Source organism: Chiloscyllium punctatum, chromosome 28, assembly GCF_047496795.1.
Source record: "Chiloscyllium punctatum isolate Juve2018m chromosome 28, sChiPun1.3, whole genome shotgun sequence".
NCBI lineage: Eukaryota > Metazoa > Chordata > Chondrichthyes > Orectolobiformes > Hemiscylliidae > Chiloscyllium > Chiloscyllium punctatum.
In genome coordinates this window covers 62,407,503-62,416,983 of record NC_092766.1, presented here as the reverse complement: position 1 = coordinate 62,416,983, position 9,481 = coordinate 62,407,503, and the positions used below count along the sequence as shown (strand labels likewise).

Sequence of the window (9,481 nt, the reverse complement as noted above, 5' to 3'; positions counted from 1 at the left end):
CACAGTGAAAGACACAAAGTGCACTGAAATTTTACTAAGGGATGAGAGCCCACAGCCCATTTCTCTCTTTCCCACCAGCTCAGCACCTTTCTCTCTCTCTCAAATAGATGATATTTGGAGGAAGTTCGCCATCAAAGTTGCTAAGTTCCAGCGGCGCTCTTCCACCTGGCTGTGCCCGTGAGAGGAAGCTTCAGAGCATATTCACATTTACATCCCGTCATAATAACTGCAAGTGGAGGGAAATGGCTGAATACTCTGCCAATAGAGACAGCTCAGTCCACGGGGATGGGATAAACAGCACCGTCCCGCGTGGGGACATCTGCAGATCAGACACAGTCGACATTATGATTCAGATCATACCAGAGTGAGAGCGCTCGAGAAGGCTAATCAGTTACTCGTACCTGTGCCAACTCGGGAGTTGCAAAAGATTGGTGAAAGTGGAAAGTGGATTTGTTCAAGTTTCAAGTGTTTCCGTGCAGCAGGAAGCAGAAGAAGAGACACAGTGAAGCGATTGAGATCTGACGACAGGAGCAGCAACTTAGTTGCACAGCGCAGAGGAGAGCTTTGAAGTATTGAATTCTGGTTGATGGGACGATCATGCTTTCAATGGGCCACGCTGCTACAGATGAAACTATGTCAGTGTCTCTCAACATTGTGATGTCACAGGCAAATATCGCCGTTAGACTGCAGGAAATTCCTTTTTCCAATGTGAGGGCAGTCCATATGTAAAGGTGTAGCTTATATATCGAATCCTTTCTCAAAAATGTTTCCACTGCACCTCAGTGTGTTGTATTGTCTCCTTTCCACTTTACCTGCCATTGTGCCTGCACTGAAATTGATTTTCTCTTTCTGCGAGTCTTTTCCAGTCAGGGTGATGTGATGCAGTTGGACTGACCCATCTTCTGACAGAATTTTCCACTTCACTTCAGCCCGCCCTAACTTCGCTATCTGATACCATTCCCGTTGTTTAAATGTTAAGCGCTCGTCTCAGATCCAGCCTGCCCTCACCCAAAATAAATGGAAAATTCAGTCACACTGTGATCACTGCAATCGAGGGATATATTCACTCTAAGGTCATTGATAATTCCAAGGATAAATTTAAAACTGCAGATGCTGGAGATCAGAGTTAGTAGTGTGATGCTGGGAAAGCACAGCAGATCAGGTAGCATCCGAGGAGCAGGAGAATTCAGGTTTCAGGCTTAAGCCCTTCATCAGGAATAAGGCTTGTGAGTCGGGGCTGAGAGATAAATGGAAGTGGTGTGGGGTTAAGGGGAAATGGCTGGAAAGCAATAGATGGATCAATAGGAGGGAGAAGAAAATAGGTCAGAAATGGCAGTGATGGAATGGGTTGAGAGGACGGTGCCGAGTTGAAGGCTTGGGCTTGGGGGAGGGGAAGTGAGGATACTGTTCAAATTCACATTTATCCCGTGTAGCGTTAGGGTCCCAAGCCGGCAGGTGTTTGGTGGTAATGGTTTGGCAGTGGAGGAGATCCAGGACCTGTATGTCTTTGATGGGATAGGAGGGGGAGTTGAAGTGTTCAGCCACCGGACGGTGAAGTTGGTGTGTGCGGGTGTCCCTGAGATGTTCTCTGAAATGATCTGCAAGAAGGTTTCCTGTCTCTTTGATGTAGAGGAGACCACACTGGGCGCAACGGATTCAGTAGATGACATTGGTAGCTGTACACGTGAATTTCTAATTGATGTGGAATGATCCCTTTGGGCCTTGGCTGAGGTGAGGGGATGGTGTGGGTGCGAGTTTCACCCTTCCTTTGGTGGCAGTGAAAGGTGCCAGGAGAGGGTTGTGGGCTGGTGGGGGGATGTGTGGACCTGAAGAGGGGATCATGGAGGGAATTGTCTTTACGGAATGTTGGCAGGGCTGGGCAGCGAAATATATCTCTGGTGGTGGTGTCTGTTTAGAGGTGGCATCAGTGGCAGAATATGATCCGTTTATTCGGAGTTTTATTGGGTGTAATGTGAGCACCAGGTGGTTCTGTCCTTGTTGAGTTGAGAGGCGTGGCTTCAAGGGTGGTGGTGTGTGAAATGGAGGTGATGAACTGGAGGGCGCTGTCAACCACGTGGGAAGGCAATTTGTGATCGTGGAATAAGGAGACCAACTGGCTCTTTCTGAGGTGTAATTGGTCATCCTGGGAACAGATGTGCTGGAGGTGGAGGAATTGGGAATAAGGAATGGCGTTCTTACACGGGATATCGTTGGAGGCGATGTAGTCCAGTTATGTGTGGGAGTCGGTGGGCTTGTAGTATACGTCTGTAATTAGTCAGTCGCCAGAGTCGGTGATGGAGAGGTCCAGGAAGGTGAGGGAAGTTGCCAAGGTGATCCGGATAAGTTTGAGGTCGGAGTGGAAGGTGTTGGTAAAGTTGGTGAGCTATTCAACTCCTCGTTGGAACACCAAGTGGCCCCAAACATTCATCAATGTAGCGGAGGAACAGGTGGAGGGTGGTGCCTGTGTAATTGCGAAAGATGGACAGTTCCGCGTATCTGACAGACGGGCAGGCATCGCTAGGCCCTATGCGGGTGCCGATGGCGACCAGTTTCGATGGAGGAAGTGGGAGGATTAAAAAGAGAAGTTGTTGATTGTGAGGATCAGTTCAGCCAGGTGGATGAGGGTGTCGGTGGAAAGGTAATGGTTGGGATGGTGTGAGATGAAGAAATGGAAGACTTGCAGACTTCTGTCATGGTAGATGGATTTGTACAGGGACTGGATGTCCATGGTGATGCTGACGCGTTGGGGTCCAGGGAAACGAAATTCTTGGAGGAGGTGAAGTGCACAGAGGTGTCACGAATGTAAGTGGGCATTCCTGGACTCGGGAGAGAGGATTGTGTCAAGGTAGGAAGAGATGACTCGGATGGGACAGGCGCAGGATGAGACAATAGGTCGACTGGGGCAGTCAGGTTTGTGAATCTTAGAAAGGAGGTAGAATCGAGGATTGCACGGTTCACGGACAATGAGGTTGAAGGTTGTGGAGGGGAGATGACCAGAGGTGATGAGATTGTGTATGATCTGGGAGAGGATGGTTTGGTGAGGGGAGGAGAGTTTGTGATCGTGGTGTGTCGGAGAAGGTGCCTGCGAGTTGGCACCTGGCTTCAGCTTTGTTCCTCTGCCCGACTCACAAGCCTAATTCCTGATGAATGGCTTATGCCTAAATCGTCCATTCACCTGCTTCTCAAATGTTGCCTGACCTGCTGTGCTTTTCCAGTACAACACTCTCCACTCATTCATTATTACTGTCTCATTTCACACTACCAGGTCCATGCTGTCTGTTTGATTCTCATCTGTTCTCATGAACTGCGACAAAATCTGCCAATCTGAAACAAAAACAGAAATTGCTGTAAAATCACAGGTGTGTTGGCAGCATCTGTGCAGATGAATCACAGTTAACGTTTCACATCCATTGGGTCCGTCTCTCCACAGATGCTGCCAGATGTCCTGAAATGTTCCAGCAACGTCTGTTTTTGTTTGATTTTCAACATCAGCAATTTTTTTTCATTTTTGTTTTCTTATTTACTGCCAATATGATTTGGCTAAAGATTACATTAAATGTTTTAAATATGACTGTGATGGATCGGCCAGATTTCCACCAGCCGGCTACTTTTATTTGGTTCACGTGATCAATGCCTTTCCACTTGATCACCGCGCCCTACAGCGGCACTGCATATAAATTGACAAAATTGTGGCATTCCCGTGGATTGGTAATCAGGAGCGAGATTGATTGAAATTATTGAAAACTTAAGATAAACTGATAAAATACGGGATATAAAACGGGAAACTAAAAGGGAATGAGAGAACAGCGAATGATAATGTCTTGACAAAACTGAAATATAATTGCTCAAGATAAAGAAAGTGCCTTCATCTGCAAACGTACCATAAGAGAAAATGAAATATTTGGGACAACCAATTCCAACAGATTGCAAAATCTTAGTTTTAAAGTCTTGCTGCGACTGTTTTGGTTTTAATGAATGTACACATGAGACTCAGTGATGTAATGGTCTCCTAAAATGGAAAAGGAAATCCTTGCCTTCGAGGATACGTGGGGAATGTTCACTGATTCATCCCAGTAATGGCAGGACTGTCCTCAGGAAGCGTATGAGTAAAATCTTTCACTGTTCCATGGAGTTTCGAATGAGTGGTGAAGGGAATGTCTCCATTCACAAATTAATCATTCAGTAGAATTCATTACAGGGACCCATGAAATGATGAACAAATTGAACAAGAACATGGACATTCGACACACAATAGCTACAACCATTACTCTGTGAAAACTGTTGATTTCAGATCCACGGTGGCCTTTGGTGATGGCATTTACTGTCCAGAACCATTCTGCACAGGAATGACGGGAGACACACTATCAAGTATTTGAACTTCAGTCGCCTTTAGAAATAGCTGAGACTGACTCCGGACATGGGGATTTAGAGATGTTGGCCTTACAAACCTTTCAGACATTCTGAGGAAGAATAAAGGAAGTGATAGAAAATTTTCGTCTCCATGGAGATGATGTTCATGAACTGGATAGATAGTAATTTACCTTTTTGGTGTATATAAATAGAGGCTTCATATTTAAAAAGCAAAGAGTTCATAGTGTAACTGCAAAATCTTTTGGTCATACTCAGTGGGAACATTGTGTGTAATCCTTGTCCTCATTATCCACCAAAAACATGTCAAGAAGTTAGAAAGAGCACAGACACTGTTTCCTGGATAGCAAGATATTACAAAGCTAAGTGACGTTGTTTTCCGATACATAAAATTATCAGAAAGGATAGAAACGGGATTAAAGAAAAAATGAAGGAGTTTATTCACGAGATTTGGAAATGCTGGAGCAGAAACACGCAAGTTTGATGTAAACAAATGAGATTTTCACATAACGCGAGGTTTGAATGAATAAATTGGGGACATTCCCTCTTTCCAATGAATCAATAACTTTCGTTAGAGCTTGAAAACTATTAGTGAGTGATTAAGAAAAGTTTGGATGAGAGTTTCTTCCACTCAATAGACTTATTTAAATCGTGAACGACTTTCCAGAAATAAAACGTAGAAGCTGACTTCAGAGTGTTTTAAAAGATACACTAACAAACGTACAAGGAGAGAATTTATCATTGAGTGAAAGTCAGTGTGATTGCGTAACAATTTCGAAATTGTTCACTTCAGATACAAAGACATTTGATGAACACGTACAACTGAATAAGACTGAGTAGAACAAGTTCATGGATTGGTAAGGTGTGGCGTATTATTCAAGGTGAAACTCTGTAAATGGAGCTGATGTTGTAAAATAACAGCAGACAGAAGTTATATCCTAATGAGTAGGAATTGAATCGTCACTTGGAGACGCAACACCGACTTTAAAGATTTGACCACATTCACATGATGTTACGTATATTTCGTACATTCTTAATTCCACCCAAGAAATCCACCAAGAAGACTCTGTCCTTTTGTATTGTTAACCCTCTGTACTTCTCTGCAGCACGCCATTTAAGATGAAATATGCTCAGACCAAAATTCAGTTCAATACAATATTCAAACGGTCCTATGTGATTTCTGTTTTTATTATTGCAATAACTTTTGTGAGTTTGCAAAAAACTGTGTAACATGAAACCAGTTCAACATCTATTTTCCCGGAATTTGACGCAGTGCACTTGGGAAACGTTATCCATCGACTGAAAAATCACCTTCGGCTCTCTCTCCACACATGTCTGTTCACGTTTTAGGTACTTGTAGGATGTTTGTTGATCAAAAAGTCATTATCCAGAAAAGGTCGTTTCTCAATCCACAAACACGGGTATTTTCCCATAAACCTGGCTTTGCTCAATATCACCTTCTGCCTGTATCCCTCAACCCGACGAGAAATTGAAGTTGCTCCATTTGAGGCTCAAAATTAAAACTTCGGCTCAGCACACCCCACTATACTGGAACAGAGTTACCGTGCATTGGTCACCTTCAGCACAGGAGCAACACATTAATGCTTACCTCCACATTCCTGGTTTTACCTTAACGTTTGGGAAACCCACTTTCTCTGATTCCATGGCTAGTAACGGGAATTATATGATCATCTTCACCAGTGGTTCTGTCCCCGTGTGAGGAAAGTGGTGAGGTCCTCATTGTAAACATGGGTAGATTGATGAAATGTACAATTTCATCTTTTGCCTTCGCTAACCCATGAGCTTTTTATTTTGTTTTGCATCTGTAGAAATCTTAAAATCTTCATCTTGAACAGACTCAATAACAGATCTCCATTGTGTCTCTGGCATCGAAATTCATAGTGTAAACTCCCTCTGAATCCTTCCACCGCAGTCTGCTGTTTGAGAAGTGTTCCTGTTGTGGGATATGCACATCTCCGTCTGTCACCTGCTGCTCCCAGCATGCGCTCTGGCACTGCACTCATTTTCCTTCTGACACTTGCTCACTGTGTTGCTGTGATCAAACAGTGACTTGGTGTCTCACGGCCCGGGAAAATGACACAGATCATGGTTTTTGCATTGTTGAGTTCAATTGTCAGTTTAGTCTTATTTTGGATTTTGAAATTGTCTGTCCTGTACACAAGTGAGTGTAAAAAACATCTGAGCGGAAGTTAGGTGTTCCGAATAATGACATTGAGCACTATGCACTCTCCTCCAGTCTGGAAAACAATTCCTCAAAGGCAATTTAATAGACAATAGACAGCAGGTGCAGGAGTAGGCCATTCTGCCCTTCGAGCCAGCACCACCATTCATTATGATCATGGCTGAACATCCTCAATCTGTATCCTCTTCCTGCCTTAGTCCCATAACCCTTGACTCCACGATCCTTCAGAGTTCTATCCAACTCTTTATTGAAAGAAAACCTCCTGCTGTCTCGGGTTCTTCATTCCATTGACTTCAAATCTTCACAGAATTACACAGACCTTGTTACATATTCATTTCCTCACATTTGTTCAGATCATTATGTGCATAGTGTGACAGTGGGAGTGCACTTGCCCCACAACCCAGGGGTCAGACCATAGTCTTGGAACCGTACTTTGTTATTTCTCATTTCACCAAAACCAGGGAGAAATATCTGCTGCTCTGCATGATTTACGAAATTCAATTATTCATAAGGTCAGAGCGTTTTGTGCCTCTGTGATGAGATGGCCGAGAGGTTAATGCGATGGACTGCTAATCTATTGTTCTCTGCATGCGTGGGTTCGAATCCCACTCTCGTTGCTGTCATCAGTGGCTTTCAATGGTGCTGCTTTGAGATGATCACAGCTGTCGTATGGATACTGGGATTCTATTAGTTATTTTATCTGCATTGACGCTATGACAAAAATCTCAAAGAATAGTTTGAGCCTGTTGAATAAACTACATTGCAATGTCGGTTGCATTGGGATAATGAAAAGGAGCGCGATTTTCTTTTCAAGTCAAGTTGCTGTTAACGTTTTTTCGTATGAAAGACATCCAGGAAAATCAAATACCGAGAGCTGCGAAGTGCATGTTATGCAAAGGGATTCTTAATGAATGTTTTGCCAGATGAAATCCGGAGGACGTTGAGTAGAAGTAATTCATCCTGGTGAGAAGAGCACAGCGAGACAGCACAAAATAATTGAGATATTTCAAAGGGGCAGGGCGTGGGTTTAGGGGCACTGAGAACTGGCTGCAAATGCACAGTGGAGAATTGCTGCTGTGGGCGCCGTGCATGGGCACGGAGAGACTTACACATTGGTCTCGCTCTCGCCATTGATGAATGCTGGACATAAGGTACAGATAAACACAAGATGTGTGAAGCAAGCTCCATCTGGTTATGCAAACACTTGATGCATCACATTGAACGATGAACAACTGGAGAAATCATCATGTTACCTGTAGGGAGTGAGAATAAACTGTGGATCAATAACCGCAGATTCATGCAACATAAACATGAAAAATGATTTAAAATGTAGGGTGTAGGTTTGCTCGCTGAGCTGTAGCTTTGATATCCAGACGTTTCTTCACTTGGCTAGGTAACATCATCATCAGTGGCGACCTCCAAGTGAAGCGAAGCTGTTGTCTCCTGCTTTCTATTTATATCTTTCTCCTCGATGGGGTTCCTGAGGTTTGTAGGGATGTCATTTCCTGTTCGTTTTCTGAGGGGTTGATAGATGGCATCTAGATCTAAGTGTTTGTTTATGGCATTTTAGTTGGAGTGCCAGGCCTCTAGGAATTCTCTGGTGTGTCTTTGCTTAGTCCCAGTCGAAATAGTGATATTTTTAATCCGTATGTAGCACTACGAAGGAGGGAAGGTCGTAGCTTTTTGTGGCTAGCTGGTGTTCGTGTATCCTGGTGGCTAACTTTCTTCCTGGTTGTCTTACGTAGTGTTGGTGGCAGTCCTTGCATGGAACTTTGTAGATGACGTTGGTTTTGTCCACGGGTTGAACTGTGTCTTTTAAGTTTGTTAGTTTTTGTTTGAGAGTGTTGGTGGGTTTGTGTACTACTCGGATTCCGAGGGGTCTTAGTAGTCTGGCTGTCATTTCTGAAACTTCTTTGATGTATGGTAAGGTGGTTAGGGTTTCTGGCTGTGTTTGGTCTGCTTGTCGTGGTTTGTTCTTGAGGAATCTGCGGACTGTATTTTTTGAGTATCTGTTCTTCTCGATTACGTTGTATAGGTGGTTCTCCTCTGTTTTCCGAAATTCGTCTGTGCTGCAGTGTGTAGTGGCTCGTTGGAATAGTGTTCTGACACAGCTTCGTTTGTGCGTGTTGGGATGGTTGCTGATGTAGTTAAGTATTTGGTCAGTGTTTGTCGGTTTTCTGTATACGCAGGTTTGTAGTTCTCCATTGTCCTTTCTTTCTACTGTGACGTCCAAGAATGCGAGGTTGTTTCCAGTTTCTTCCTCCTTCGTGAACATTATGCCTGTGAGGGTGTTGTTGATGATGTTAAATGTCTTTACTATCTTGTTTTGTTTTGTGATGACAAAGGTGTCATCTACATAGCCGACCCAGATTTTTGTTTTGATTGTTGGTAGGTCTGTTTGTTCTAGTGTTTGCATTACCGCCTCTGCTATGAATCCTGATACTGGAGATCTAATGGTTGTGCCGTTGGTTTGTTTGTAGATATGTTGTTGAAAGTGAAGTCGGTGGTGAGGTACAGGTCTACGAGCTTCATTATGTTTTCGTTGGTAATGTGATTGATGGTTGTTGGTGCGTCTGTGATGGTCTCTTCTAAAAGTGTGGTAAGTGTTTCCTTTGCCAGGTCGATGTTGATGGAGGTGAACAGTGCTGTTATGTCGAATGAGATCATTGCTTCTTCTTCCTCTATTTTGGTGTTTTGATGATTTTTAGGAATTCCTGGGTGGAGTGTATGGAGTGCTGTGACTCTTCTATGAGGCATTTCAGCCTTGCGTGTAGTTCTTTGGCCTGTCTCTAAGTTGGTGTTCTGTGTAGAGAGACTACGGGTCTGAGGGGGGCTCCTCGATTATGGATTTTTGGTAGTCCGGTTCGACTTGGGCAACACATTGATCCTGGGACAGTCTAAGCAAAGACA

General features: G+C 43.8%; 1 non-coding gene across 1 annotated transcript; it reads left to right on the top strand.

Moving 5' to 3' along the window:
- The first annotated feature begins 7,106 nt into the window (after window positions 1-7,106).
- On the top strand, window positions 7,107-7,188 carry trnas-gcu (transfer RNA serine (anticodon GCU)). Its single transcript has one exon. It is a non-coding gene; the product is annotated as a tRNA-Ser (tRNA).
- Window positions 7,189-9,481: the final 2,293 nt, after the last annotated feature.